This window comes from Bidens hawaiensis, unplaced genomic scaffold (assembly GCF_021521415.1).
Source record: "Bidens hawaiensis isolate Kalapana, Puna unplaced genomic scaffold, B.hawaiensis_p1.1 tig00006083_1, whole genome shotgun sequence".
Classification (NCBI taxonomy): domain Eukaryota; kingdom Viridiplantae; phylum Streptophyta; class Magnoliopsida; order Asterales; family Asteraceae; genus Bidens; species Bidens hawaiensis.
In genome coordinates this window covers 899,667-912,126 of record NW_027491403.1, presented here as the reverse complement: position 1 = coordinate 912,126, position 12,460 = coordinate 899,667, and positions in this window count along the sequence as shown.

Sequence of the window (12,460 nt, the reverse complement as noted above, 5' to 3'; positions counted from 1 at the left end):
AGAACTTGGGCACAACAAGCAGATGCAGCAATGTATTCAGCTTCTGCAGTTGATCTGGACACAGTGTTCTGTTTCTTGCATTGCCATGACACCAGCCTGTCTCCCAGAAATTGACATCCACCTGAAGTTGAATTCCTGCTCATGTTGCAGCCATCATAATCACTGTCTGTGTAGGCAATAAGGTCAAAAGATTGATTCTTTGGATACCAAATCCCGAAGTCTGGTCTTCCCTTCAAATATCTAAAAATTCTTTTGACGGCATTCATGTGGGAGACTTTTGGACTTGATTGGAATCTGGCACAGACACACACAACATTCATAATGTCGGGTCTTTTAGCAGTTAGGTACATTAGGGATCCAATTTTGGCTCTATATACATGCTCATCCACAGGCTCCCCCTTTTCATCAGCTATCATCTTTTCTTTTGTGTCCATTGGAGTTGAAGCTGTTTTGTAGTCATGACGTTTGAACTTATTCAAAATGTCCTGCATATATTTAGTTTGGTAAATGAAAATCCCATCAGCCTTTTCTTGAACTTGCAGTCCCAGAAAGAAGTTCATCTCTCCCATAGAGCTCATGCTATATTTGGATTTCATTGCCTCTTCAAACTCCATACACATTTGTTCATTTGTTGAACCAAATATGATATCATCTACATAGACTTGTTACAGCAGTAAGTCTGATCCCTTTCTTTTGTAGAAGAGAGTCTTGTCAATGGCTCCCCTTTGGAAACCATTTTCAAGAAGATGATTTGACGGCTCATCATACCATGCTCTAGGAGCCTGATGCAATCCATATAGGGCTTTATTTAGCTTATACACCCTGTTTGGATATATTGGATCCTCAAAACCTGGAGGTTGAGCAACATACACCTCTTCATCAATCTTTCCATTTAGGAATGCAGACTTGACATAAAGCTGGAACACCCTAATGTTCTTTGAGGCAGCACATGCAAGAAAGATCCTGATTGCCTCAAGTCTTGCAACTGGTGCAAAGAATTCCTAAAAGTCTATTCGTTCTCTTGAAAGCATCCCAGTGTCACAAGTCTAGCTTTGTTCTTAATCACTAAACCCCTCTCATCCCTTTTGTTTCTAAATAACCATTTTGTTTCAATTGTAAACTTGTTTCTTGGCCTATCAACAAGATCCCAAACATGTAGTTCTCTGAATTGAGAAATTCCTCCTGCATTGCCTCCACCCAACTGTTGTCTTTTAGAGCTTGAACAATGTTCTTTGGTTCAATTTGGGATAGAACGCAGGAGTACAAACAGATATTTACAATTTCAGAGTGGCTTCTTGTAACTCTTTCATGTAGATCACCAATGATGTTTTCAGAAGGATGATTCTTTTCAACATAAGGGGTTTGAACTATCATGTCTGCAGACATATTTGTGTCAAGATTTGATTCATTGAGTTCTGGTTCTTCAATGATCAATTCTGTTTCAGCATCATGAAACTCTGGTGTATCTTCATTGTATTGTCTTGAGGTAGATGCACCATTGTTTCCAATATTCATTCTTTGAAACAAATGTTTAAATCTTGCTGTTGATACAGCTTCTTCATTGGTTTTGTTGCTTGGGTTCTCCTCATTCTGAAATTGATAATTTTGCACTTCCTAATTGTCTTGATGAACCTCTGCATGATCTTTTTCTGGACCATGATTGTTTCCTTGATCATTGTCTTGAACTTGTTCAATTGTATCATTTGAGGGACCCTTTACAAATATATACTCCTTTTCTTTATTAGAAACCTTCTTCCATAACTTCTCCAAGTCCAGTGTCTTCCCACTTTTCTTTTCAATCACACTGGTCTTGTAAAAAGAATCATCAAAGTCTCCAGGATAAATCTTGAAATACCTTATCAATTTCTCATGATCAAACAGCCACGCTACACCATCAACTGTGTTGAACTGGTTTTTATTAAAGACAATGTCAGATGATTCAATTACACTCATATGTTCTTTCACATATACTCTGTATGCTTTTGAGTGTGTAGAGTAACCAACAAAGAAGCAATCCAAGGATTTTGTTTTAAACTTGTTTAAATAATCCCTGGTGTTTAGAAGAAAACATTTGCATCCAAAGGGCTTGAAAAACTTTATATAAGGTTCTATTATAGAAAATTTCATATGGTGTCTTGTTATGCCTTTTGTTGACAAGTACCCTGTTCTGAACATTGCATGCAGTATTAATGGCTTCAGCCCAAAATGTAACTGGTAGATTTGCATCTGCTATCATGGTTCTTGCAGCTTCAATAAGTGTCATGTTTCTTCTTTCCGTAACACTATTTTGTTCAGGAGTTCTAGGAGCTGAGAATTGCTGAAATATTCCCTTTTCTGTACAAAATTCTTCCATGACTCCATTTTTGAACTCAGATCCATTATCACTTCTCATTGTTTTAACTTTCTGATTTAGTTTGTTCTCAATCATTGTTACATATCCCTTAATCAACTCAGCAGTCTCATCCTTTGTACTTAGGAAATAAACCCAAGTGTATCTTGAGTAATCATCAATGATCACCAGACAATATATTTTCTTTCCTATACTTGGCACACTCAGAGAACCAAACAGATCCATGTGAAGCAATTCAAGTACTTGATCAATTGAGTTGATGATTTTTGTCTTATGAGAGGATTTGTGCTGTTTGCCTTTCTGGCATGAACTACAATGATATTCCAATTTGAACTCTCTTGTAAGAAAGCCAATTACATGCTCACCCTTAACAAGTTTCTTCATGTTCTTTAGATTCACATGACACAATTTCCTATGCCACAATTTTGACTCATTCTCAGTGGCTTTGGAAACAAAACATGTACCTCCTCTTGAAACAGTTTATTTCATATTTAACTCATATAGGTTGCCATTTCTTGGGGCTATCATCATAATCATTTCAGGTGGGATTCCAAATTCAGGTTTTAAGATGAAACAGTGTGAGTCATCAAAACCAACTTTGTAACCCTTATCACACATTTGTGATATACTAAGCAGATTATATTGGAGTCCTTCAACATGAAACACATTGTCAAATGAAACCTTTCCATTTGTTAAAATTCCTTTTTCCAACAATCTTTCCTCCATTCTCATCACTTCCAAACGCCACATGACCTTCAAACTTTTCTTCATAATTATCAAGTGACCTCTTGTCACAAGTCAGTGCCTAGACCATCCACTATCCATGTACCATATGTCATTAAGTGGAGTGGACTGTTCCTACACAAAAAGAAAGAGTTTGATTAGTTGAGTGATGAAGTGCAACTTATCTCAACTTGCAACTCATCAGTTTCAGTTTCAATGGCAGCTTTGGAAGTGAGTGTTGTTGGTTCAGGATCTTCATGGTCAATTCAATATTGTCTGAATTTTCAGTTTCATATCCGCATTCTCTTGGATTTTTAACAAATGAGGTTGTGACTTGGGATTCTTCTGGTGCATTGTCATACTCTTGACCTACATAATCTTTTCTTTCTGAGTATTCTCTTACATCAGCAGTTCTATCCACCTTAGTCTCAACCTTAGGTTTCCAAAGGAATCCTTCATGTTCATATCCATGTTTTAACAGAAACTTCTCATCACATGTCAGTTCAGTTGGTTTCTTTCTTGAAAAGACACCATTGTTTCTTGTCTTTTTCACTGCTAGGTGAAACTTGAGATCCATCTGAATTGATTGATTGCGTATCTTGTTTGGAGCTGAATATCAAAGGTTGAAGGTTCTTTTTGACAGCTTTCTCATGTTTCTTAGGAGACACACTGTTGGGTCAAGAAATTGACCTAAGAAGGAGATTGTTGAGTCAAAGATTTGACCTAGATGAAGTACATGGAAGATTGGAATCTTCTCAACCTCCTCCGAATTTGCTAAGTAATGGATCCGGGCACACCTTAGACATCCGAGCAAGCTTTTATTTGGCCGAGTACGATATTTTGACTACCGGGAAAGGTTTACTTCAAATAGTCTTCTTAAGTGGTTATCCGAGCAGGGTTTGCAAATTAGTGTGTTTCCGAGTAGGGTTCACTAGTTTATGTAAATCCAGGCAAGGTTCACTTTATCAAGCAAGTCTGTTCTTCAGAACCAAGTATATTACTCTTCCGAGTAAGGTTTGGTTATCCAAGTCCAAGAAGCCAAGTGATTGGAAGACCGGGCAAGGTATTCATTAATAAGTATGGTCCGAGTATGCTTGATGATCAAAAGGAATATCTCTACGTAATATCGAGCAAGGTTCAGCTCAAGCAAGGAACAGTACTCCCGAGTACACTTTGCTAAATAAGTTATTTTATAGCAAAGAGCTGAAATGGATCATTGAAGAAAAAGGTTGCTCGTAAGAAGTTGTCGGGAAAACTCTGGCAAAGTCAAGAAGACTGAAGTCTACTCGGTGAGTATTTTACTTGGTGAAATACTCTTTAAGTAAAGTCTACCCGGAAACTGTACCCGAGCACACTTTTATGTTAACAAGTTATGAAGGATGGACGAGCATACTCGAAAAGACAAGACTGATGCAAAGCCTGCCCGGAAGACTTGTTTTATACTTAGTTTATTTGAATATGTAATCTGAGTATGTATGATTGTATTTGGGGGTTTCTAGAAGGAATGACAGCTGTCCTAGGTTGGAAGGCCTATAAATAGAATATTTACGGCACGCCGCCTGAGAGAGACGTAGAGAGAGAGAGATAGATAAGCCTTTACACTTTCGGATAAGAATGAATATTTCTAGAAAGTGACGGCTGTCCTAGGATTCCGAGAAAACCCTAAATCGATTATCCTTTTGTATGATTAATATTTTATAAATGGAAATCTTTTGAGTGAATCCTGTGTGTGCTTTCTATCTTTGATTATTCATTTCAACCGTATGTTTGTTATTGATTCCGCCTTTAACAAACGGATATCTTTCTAAATATAGCAACCCGTCATTAACTCTCTTGTCAACACGATTAATCTGTGTGAGTTATGACATGATTGATTAAGATCCAGCTGAAATCGAGGAGACAGACAAGTGGTATCAGAGCTTGTTACTGCTATTTTGGAAAGATTGTTGCTGATTGAAGATTTGAAAAAGAATGACGTAAGCAGACCACTGTTCTATTGATTTGTGACGTCAGCAGCCCTGTTTTTCATTTTTCTTCTAGATCTACAATCTACCGGTGTTTTCTCTTCCTTATTTCAATTAAAGTTCTAATCTTTATATCTAAATCATGTTCTAATCACATCAGACACATCAGATCTGAGCATTCTGTTTTCAGATCTGATTATTTTGAAATTTTTTTTTGGAAACTGATTTTTAAATTTCTCAAAATGTCTGGATATGAGGAACAAGAGGTGTCTACTAACAAGATACCAAGGTTGTATGGACAGGAAAACTTTATCAAATAGAAAGTACTCTTTGAAGCAGCCGTATCCTACAATGATATTGATATGTGGAACTCCATCAAGAATGGTCCACAAACTGCTGTTGAAGAAGGTGCAAATGCAACTGCAACTCCTACTATGAGAGAAAAAATAAGAAAGGTGGATGACAAAGCCTTAGCTATGATTAAGCTAGGTTTGTCTTGGGAGATTCTGACCAAGGTGGCACATCACACAACTTCCAAACAAATGTATGATGCTATCCTTGAAATGTATGAAGGGAATACTGAACTAAAGAACATAAAGAAGCAAAGATTGAAGCAACAGTTGGAAAGGTTCAAGTATAGGGATGGAGAAAGGTTGAAATCAATACTAGAACGTTTTCTAAGTATTGTGAATGAGTTGAGGACAACTGATTATGTAATGACTGACTTTGATTTGAATACAAAGTTACTCAACTCAATGCCAAAAGAATGATATACTGCTTGCAAGTTCATCCTTCAGAAGCAAAATTTCAATGAATTGAAATTGGATGATGTGGTATACTTTCTTCAGGCTGCAGAACTTTAAATGATAGAGAATGAGATGATTAAGGAAGATAGACCCTGCTTCAATGTTTCAAATGCATTGATTGCACCCATGGGAAATCTGTCTACCAAGAATCAACAGCAAATTCCCATTATTGAAGAACCAGCTGAACATAATGTTGTTACTCCAAAATCTTTCATTGGAGGTAGCACAAGTAATCAAGGAAATCAGCAAAGGTTCAATGTGCAAATGATTGATGAAACTGATTCTGCCTCCAAGCCAAGTGGAAATGTTCCTAATACTGACACATGATATGGTCAAAGCAATGAAACACAAGCTTTGTTGTCTTTGTTTACTGAGTCATATAATACATTTGTTGCAAAGAATCTAATTCACACAAGTGTGGTACAAGATGATTTAGAACAAATTGATGCAGATGACTTGGAAGACATGGATTTGAAGTGGCAAGCTGCCATGTTGGGTTTGAGAAGTAAAAGGTTGTATAACAGAACTCGTAGGTCTCTGGTTTCTGGTCCTAATGACAAGATTGGATTTGACAAGTCAAAAGCAATATGCTACAATTGTCAACAACCTGGTCATTTTGCAAGAGAATGCAATCAACCAAGAAATTTTCAAATGAATCAATTCCAGAATCAACAACCAGGAGGTCAGCATCAATATCAACAAAATCAACCAAGAGGTCAGCAGCATTACCAACAAAATCAGCCAAGATTCAACAACAACAACAGTCAAATGAACAACTTTAACAACAACAACTTCAATCCCAACAACAATTACAACCCCAACTTCAACAACTTTCAGCCTCAAATGAATAATCAACAACAAAGTATGCAACAGACTCAAGGTTTTCAAATGAATAACAATCAAAATCTTCAAGTAAATCAAATTGTTCCAAACAACACTGTTCCAGCAAATCAAAATATGATAAGAAATCAAGGAAATGTGGCAGTGACTACATAACATGAAGAAAATTTTGATTGGAGCAATCATGAAGAGGACATTGCAGATGATATCAGAAAAGCAAATGTGAAATTCATGGCCATAATTGAGAAAGAAAAGGGATCATCATCTCAGGTACACTCTGCTCCTAGAGTTGATTTAAATGAACTTATCATTGAATTGAAAACAAAAGTAGGCAAGCTGGAAAGTGAGTGTTTTAGAAAACAAAGTATCATCAATGAATATGAGGCAAGTGAGTTGATCAGTGAAGAAAAGATTAAAAGCCTTGAAGATGATTGCATGATCATTTACAGAACTCAAACTAGATACACCACTGAGATTGATGGATTAAAGAAGATGTTGGTTGAAGAAAAGGTGCAAAACACAAGACTAAAGGTTGAAACTGAATTTCTGAAGAATTTGATCTCAACAGGCAACATATGTGGTATACTGAACCAGGTGAAAGAACAAGACAAATACAAAACAGTACCACCTCCATTCAACAACAACTTCATGCCAAAAGTTGACAAAGAGAAAAGAGATGCATACTTGCAACAATTCAGAGATGTCTTTCAAGACAAGGAAGAATTTGTTGATTTGTACAAAAAGGTAGAAGTGAATGAAGAAGGAGAGTTTGTGATTAAGAAAGAAGTAAAAAAAGGATAAGTCAATTGGAGATCAAGTTTCTGAGGATGACTATGATTCAGTTGAGTTGGATCAAGATGATTTGAGTGATTTGAGTGATCAAATTACTGAAAAGGAAATCAAAGCTGCTGAAAGAGGAAGAAAATATAAGAAACCTGAATCTATTGATAAACTTCCAAAGTATTCACCAGTCCCACCAAGATTGAAGAAACAGAATGATAAAATGAAAAGAGAACATGTTTCTTTTGATATTTGTGAAAGGAGGAAGATAAACTACAATGCAGTCAGACCACCAAGCAAGGCTGTATTGGGTAAGATAAAGCAGAACAAATAAAAAGAAGATGGTGACTGAAAAAGTTGATACAGAAAATTTTATCCTAGTTTATCCAATCTTTTCTAGTCATGAGGTGTTGGATGTTGGAGAAGTAGAAACTATGGAAGAGTATGAGAAAAGACAGTCAAGGGTTAGAGAAAGCAGTGATGAAGAACCTATGATTATGGAGAAAATTGTCTTTGTCAAAAGAAAACTTGAAAGACAAGAAATCAAGATTGAGGAATTTGTTCCTTTTTCAATTGATTTTGATGGTTTAAAAAATCAGAAGACTCTAGGAGTCAAGACACCTAAGCCAAGTGAAAGATACAAGAAACCAAAAGCACATGAAGTATTCAAAGGCAAGGTTTGGTGCAAAAGGTGTGATGAATATGGTCACCACACAGATTCATGTAATGAAAGATTCAAATTCAAACCATTTCATGTACCAGATGGAACAAAGTATGGGCAAGACTATGTCCTGTACAAAAAGAAGTATGGTGAATATCTAGGAAAAGGAAAGGTGTGTGGGAATGAAACCATGAACAAAGAAGAGAAGAAATCTGAAAAGGAGACAAGGATTGAGAAGAGAGTGGCTGAACTAGCAAGAAGAAGTAAATCTCCTAAGAAGCATGAGAAATTTACCAAAAAGAATTATCAGTCTTTGAGAATCAAACAAGATACTCAATCAGTCAAATCTGATAGCTCACAAGGATCATCAAGCAGTGAGAAGACAAGAAGAAAATACGCACATTTTAGAAATAAATCAACAGAACTCACTGGTGATGAGAAGTTTCTATTAAGACATGGATATGAACCACATGGTTTCCTTTGGAGACCTAAGACTGAGAGTAAGGTTGAGCAAGTTGCTAATGTGAGAAACTACTCTCAGAAGAAGGACTATGTGATAAAGGAGTATGCCACTGACTCAGATGAATACCATTTCCCAACCTCACTTGTTAAAACTCCAAGAGAGTGTGGTTATGAAACTGATCATACAGACAACTTAGAATTGACTCATGAAGATCCTAAACCAACAACACTCACTTCCCAAGCTGTGTCTGAAACTGAAACTGAATCTGATGAGCTGCAAGTTGATAAGGCTTGCACTTCATCACCCAACTAATCAAATTTTCTTTGTATGTGCAGGAACAGTCAACTCCTCTAAATGACATATGGTATATGGATAGTGGCTGTTTGTAGGTTCCCTGGACGGATCACACGAGATATCCCGATATACACATGTGCGGAATCCCTGTGTAGATCGTTACGGACGTAGAACACGATCACACGAACACACGAATACGATACGAACAAAACACACGTTATATTAATAACTCAACACGTGATACTTACAGACTCTCGATCTCACGTCACTTGACTCAGTGAATTACACGTAACTTCAACTGCTACGTAAACAGTAACCGTAACCTATATAAATACACGACAACTTCGCCTCAGGCGAAGTTGTCCATAACTTCGCTTGTTCAACAAGTTCGCCTAGGCGAACTTGTCAACAACTTCGCTTGGTTAACAAGTTCGCCTAAGCGAACTTGTCAACAACTTCGCTTTAAACAAACAAATACATAAACAATATTACAGACTCGATTACAGACATTAGACATATGAACTACTGACATTTATGCATCAACAGACTCCCCCTTGGCAGTAGCTTCATATCTTGATCTTTCAGCTCTTGTCTCGTAATCCTGTATCTTCACGCGTGCACTCCTTCTCTAGCACATACCGTGACTACTCGCTGATATTTCCTTGCTTCATCCTTCCAAGCAGGAATATAGAATATCTTCTTTTCATTCAACACTTGCAGATCAGCTTTCGATAAGTTAACAAGATGCATCGGATCATACACCCTCAGCACTTTTTGTTCATCTTCGTCTTCCATCACGGCTTCAGCAGTCTGGCAATCAACGTACCACCATTTTAGATTCTTCAACACATCTTGAGGCATAGTCTTCATTGGAACCTCCTTGATGCATCGGATCGGTTTGCACTTCATCACCATCCATGGCTTGCCATCTGCTCTCATTCCCCTTTCTGTATCCTCCATGAGCTTTCCTTTCTGTGGCTTTAATAATTCAAACTTCTTCTCTTTTATGCTTTCTTTCCACACGATCTTCCCAATCACTCTTGCCATGTTGTCGTCACTTCTATTTATCAGGCCCAACCTGGCCAAATCCTTCACCTCACATTCCGGCAACGTATTGAGAGATCTCAGGGTTCTTTTGAAGTATTGAATACCATCATAACGCTTCACCACAAACAACTTTATCTGTTCATCATATATCCAACAAATAATTCCCTTCTTCGACTCAGCATAACCTTTGATGTTATAACTCTTCTTGAACATGGCTGGAACAGCAGGCTTCTTGGTCTTAATAAACCAATGAGCACAGCCTTCCTTCCACCTAGGCTGCTCCTCCCACTCAGTCTCATCCATCTCAGTACCCATGTCGGCTTTCTCAACATCAGGGATCTCGTGTTCAACGTCTTCTACTACTATTTATCCTTCCTCAATCTCACTCTCAATCTCAATCTGCTCACCGATCTTCTCAATCACATCACTCGGCAGCACATCTTCATCAAACAACACATCATCGCTAAACATATCATCGTCAAGTTCCTTCAACGCATCAATCACGTCATCCTCAACCAACACCACATCATCACCACCAGAACCACCAGCCGCGTCGACAGACTCCCCCTCAGCTGTGGAAGTACCAAGAGCTTGAGAAGTTCTTGGCAGCTCACCACCTGCATCTTTCGATGCATTGGGATCATCGTCTCGGTCATTTCTTCTTTTCGACCTGAGCTCGTCGCCCTTACAGCTCATCTCCCCCTGAGATGCCAAGAACTCCTTCAAGGCATCTATAATTTTCCCATGCTCAACCAGGAGGGATGACTGTAGTTGATTTGCTTCCACTAGGCGTTGAATAGTCTTCGATTGCTCTGCCACGATCCGCTCTAGTGAAGCTATTCTCTCTGAGTCTGACATAGGCGAAGGGGAGAAATCAGAAGCAGGCGTAACCGCAGGTGGTACCATACCTGATAACCCTGCAGTAGTGACGACCGTTGACTCTACAAATCGTGCAGCTACCACCGACTGAGTAAGCGTTGGAGGTGGTAGAGACACAATCTCCGGAGTCGACGTCTGGATGGTAGTGGTAGATGGAATGCTAGCAGATGATGTAGCCACCACGGGAACATCCACAACGCTTATACCTGTAACCTGTACAGAAGTAGGAATGATAGACATACCAGATAGTGCGGCCGGAGCAAAACGTACCATCCTTGAAGTCTCTCCAGCTCCCATACCAACAACTGTCCTTTCCCTTCTTGATCGTCTTATCAGCTTATGTATATCTTCTTCCTCTTCTGACTCATCATCATCCTCCGTTCTCTTTCTTTTCCCAAACGTTCTCTCTCGAGACACCATCAACCGTCTCCCCTCATCCATGATCTCATCCAAATTTGAGTCAGCTATCGAAGTTGCTGCTCTAGTAACACTCACACCCGAACCTTGTGCAGCAGAGACCTGCACCTCTTCAACTTGATCCATATCGAAATAACCTTGACCTCCAAAGACAGCATCAAGATCTATATCCTCTGCAGCCGACACAACAGGCACAGCAGGTGGAGCTTGAGTTGCTCTTGCCTGTCGCGGTTGAGGATCTCTGAACTCATCCCCACCAGCAGGAACATACTCTGGGTTGATTAAAAACCCAAACAGTGGAGTATGCCTGGGACGACGTTCAGGGTTGCTCCTCGCACTCGAAGTGCGGCATTGAGCAAAGATACGTTTGCTCACAGATTCCACGTATCTTATTGGTCGTCTCTGAGGTAGATTCGGAGCCACATGGTTCAATATCATCTGGATGAAACGTGGATACATAATGAACCGCTCCCGAGACATCGCCCTCCTCTATCTGTCAATATCGTAAAAGACCATCTGACTGAAACTGTAGCGTTTATTGTAAGTCAGTGCAGTCATTGCAGACTGCATGGTCGCACCCATACCATCCGTGCCCGCCTTCCTTCCTGACATGCAAACTATCATGACGTGCATAAGGAAGCGCCACTGATCAAGCAGAAAACCCTTCCGTCGCTGTGTATCGCCTAATGGACCAGAATAGCCCATTCGGAGAAACGCTCCATCACGAAACGGAGCCACAAACTCAGTTGGATCGTCCCTCGTCTCTTCTCCAAACCGTAATGCCACCCGAATCTGTTCAGAATTGAACTAAACTTGTTAATTGTTCACAGTCGATCGCATGACCGGGGGCTCAACACGACAGTCGTATTCGACCGTCTGCCAGAAGTCTTCGATATTTGGTAAGGATATCGGCAGAGTGTTTGTGATGGCATGAAAAATCCTCGAGCGTAGGTGGAAAGTTATGATCTCGCGGTAATCGTCCACACCGCTCGCCTCCGGGTCTAAAGTGATGTACATATTGTGACCCGGGAAAAATTGACGTTGGTTATCACCATCGTCTCCTCCTGCACCTCCAGCACCAGCTACCGTAGCCATATCTGCAACAAACTAACCAAGTTAGATAAACGTTAATGAATAACAAAAGTTCGCTGGTTACCATGAGCGAAGTTGTGATAAACTCTGTATAGGCGAAGTTAAAGTTGAGGCGAAGTTGGGAACAACTTCACTTCAGCTTTA